Source organism: Oryx dammah, unplaced genomic scaffold (genome assembly GCF_014754425.2).
Source record: "Oryx dammah isolate SB20612 unplaced genomic scaffold, SCBI_Odam_1.1 HiC_scaffold_20, whole genome shotgun sequence".
NCBI classification, from domain to species: Eukaryota; Metazoa; Chordata; class Mammalia; order Artiodactyla; family Bovidae; genus Oryx; species Oryx dammah.
The window spans coordinates 19,169,002-19,172,240 of NW_024070204.1; the positions used below are offsets into that span (position 1 = coordinate 19,169,002).

The 3,239-nt window shown below is 35.1% G+C and overlaps 1 pseudogene; it reads left to right on the plus strand.

The window, feature by feature from the left end:
• Positions 1-590: 590 nt before the first annotated feature.
• LOC120879474 lies at positions 591-1,424 on the plus strand (annotated as a pseudogene).
• Positions 1,425-3,239: the final 1,815 nt, after the last annotated feature.

The following is a 3,239-nucleotide window of genomic DNA, read 5'->3' on the forward strand; positions in this document are numbered from 1 at the left end:
TGTTCCCTGCCTCCTGTACAGTGTCATGAACCTCAGTCTATAGTTCTTCAGGCACTCTATCAGATCTAATCCCTTGAATCCATTTTTTACTTCCACTGTATAATTGTAACGGGATTTAGGTCATACCTGAATGGTCTAGTGGTTTTCCCTACTTTCTTTAATTGAAGTTTGAATTTGGCAATAAGGAGTTCAGGATCTGGGCCACAGTCAGCTCCCGGTCTTTTTTCTGTTGACTGTATAGAGCTTCTCCATCTTTGGCTGCAAAAATATAATCAGTCTGATTATGTATTGACCATCTGGTGACGTCCATGTGTAGAGTTTCTCTTGTGTTGTTGGAAGAGCGTATTTGCTATGACCAGTGAGTTCTCTTTGCAAAACTCTATTAGTCTTCACCCTTCTTCATTCTGTACTCCAAGGCCAAATCTACTTGACCAATTGTTACTTGTTACATGAAATCTGCCTCCATATAATGTAAAAAGGGGGAAAAAAGTCTGATTCTGTTTAGGTTGTAAAGGACAGTAATAAAAACAATAGAGGCGCACGCCACGCGTGCCGACCGCTCGGGACCGTGCCTGGCGAGGCCTGGAGGCCTGCAGTTTGACCAGCCATGTTCCTCTCCATGGAGCTATGGGCCCACATGGCCAGCCTTGCCGCCCACTGGGGAAAACATATAAGAAATCTGCATAAGACAGCTGTTCAGAATGGAGCTAGAGGAGCCTTATTTGTGCACAGAGATACCCCTGAGAATAACCCAGAAACTCCATTTGATTTCACACCAGAAAACTATAGGAGGATAGAGGCCATTGTGAAAAACTACCCAGAAGGGCATAAGGCAGCAGTTGTGCTTCCAGTTCTGGATTTAGCCCAGAGACAGAATGGATGGCTGCCCATCTCTGCTATGAACAAGGTTGCAGAAATTTTACAAGTATTTCCAATGAGAGTGTATGAAGTAGCAACTTTTTATACAATGTGTAATTGAAAGCCTGTTGGAAAGTATCACATTCAAGTCTGCACTACCACACATTGCATGCTTTGAAACCTGGACAGCATACTGGAAGCCATTCAGAAAAAACTTGGCATAAAGGTTGGAGAGACTACGCCTGACAAACTTTTCACTCTTATAGAAGTCGAATGTTTAGGGGCCTGTGTAAATGCACCAATGGTTCAAATAAATGACAACTACTATGAGGATCTGATACCTAAAGATATTGAAGAAATTATTGATGAACTGAAGGCTGGCAAAATCCCAAAACCTGGGCCAAGGAGTGGACGCTTCTCCTGTGAGCCAGCCGGAGGTCTTACCTCTTTGACTGAACCACCAAAAGGACCTGGGTTTGGTGTGCAAGCAGGCCTTTAATTTATATTCGCTGTAAATATGTCACTGGAGAAATAAAATATGAATCTCCTATCTAAAAAAAAAAAAATAGAAAACATTTACGGAACACTTAACCCTGTGCCAGGAAACATGCCAACCATTTTCACAAACATCGTTTCACAGTTACTCACACATCACTTTGATGAATTTCTGAAATGTTTCTATGCATTTGAAATGAGGCTTATTAGTAATTTGCCCGAAGTCACATATTAGTAAAAGAGAGACCCAGTTTTGAAACCCAGGCAGTCTTCCTTCAGAAACTGAGCCCTTCACCTTTACATGCCAGATATTATCAACTTAGTTTTGTTGTTAAATATGAAGATAGACAAGCTATAGCTTTCTCCCCACTGTCATTTCAGTTTGTAGGTTATTTTTATGACATACATTATTGATTTCTAGGAAAGATGGAAAAGTTCTTTTTTAATTTATTTGTAGCAAATATTCTATGTGAAAAATTCTAATTAGCAAATTAATGTGACATAGAGCAAATGTACTCTAGCCTGGAAAATCCCATGGGCGAAGGAGCCTGGTAGGCTGCAGTCCATGGGGTCGCGAAGAGTTGGACACGACTGAGCGACTTCACTTTCACTTTTCACTTTCATGCATTGGATCAGGAAATGGCAACCTACTCCAGTGTTCTTGCCTGGAGAATTCTAGGGACAGGGGAGCCTGGTGGGCTTCCGTCTATGGGGTTGCACAGAATCCAACACAACTGAAGTGACTTAGCAGCAGCAGCAGCAGCAGAGCAAATGTAATGTAATAAATGAATACAAATATAGGTAACATATATTGACATTTTTAACCCTGGATTATGAATTTGTATATGGGGTAATTTTAAACTTCATTATTATGATTTTATTTTAAGCTTTCTAAAATGATTTAAAAATGTTTATTATAGAAAAATTATATTGATTTCAAGAAAAGAAACAAATTGGAAAAAATCTGGGAAAATAAAATATGCTTAAAAATAAAAGACTGTCACACTTCACAAAAGTTGGTAACGAAGCCAAATTTTATAGCTTTGGATTCTGAACATTTACCTTCTTTCATAACATTTTATTTTTTTAAAATGTTTCTTTTTTAAACACTTTATTCTTAAAACTTAAGTGAGAAAAAAATTTATCAGAGTCAAAGATGAATGTTACTTAGATTAACTTATTTTTAGAATGATATGATACATTATGTTTAAAAATAAGATACAATTTAACATAGTTGTATGTTTTGTTTTCATAAAATGAGAAAATTATTTATTGACTCCATTATTTCTCTGGAATTTCAAAAATTTCCTTCTTGATAATTTTCCTTTATAGTAATTTTCAAAACTATTGCTGCTAATATACCATAAATTATAGAAAATTATGAGAAGAAAAGTAAAAGAAATAGTAAAATGGATTAATATGTGAACTCTATGACTGGCTTATAGTGAACTACAGACATGTTAGTGATTTTTTGTAAAATAATTCTACCAACTATGTTATTTCTTTAAAGACTTATAGTTTTACTAGTCTTAATAACTATGTTATTAGTATTTTAGTCTTTATGTTAAACATCATATTTGTATTGATTTATTTTCTCTTTATGACAATGTTCTAAATATATGTTAATATTATCACTGTGTTGTTGATGGATATAATGACTTTTTAAAATTATTGGCTGAAATTAACAAAGCTGCTTGAATTGGTCACTGGTATTCACATAAACGAAACTAATTGCAATTTATATGCCTTATTATTATATGATACTCTTTTCACACAATAAGCTTTTAAAATTTACCAAAATGCTGTTAAGCAAGCATCTAAATATAGCTATATTTATATTTTAAAATTTATTTTATCATTCTTAAAATAGTTAAAACAATTTTTAG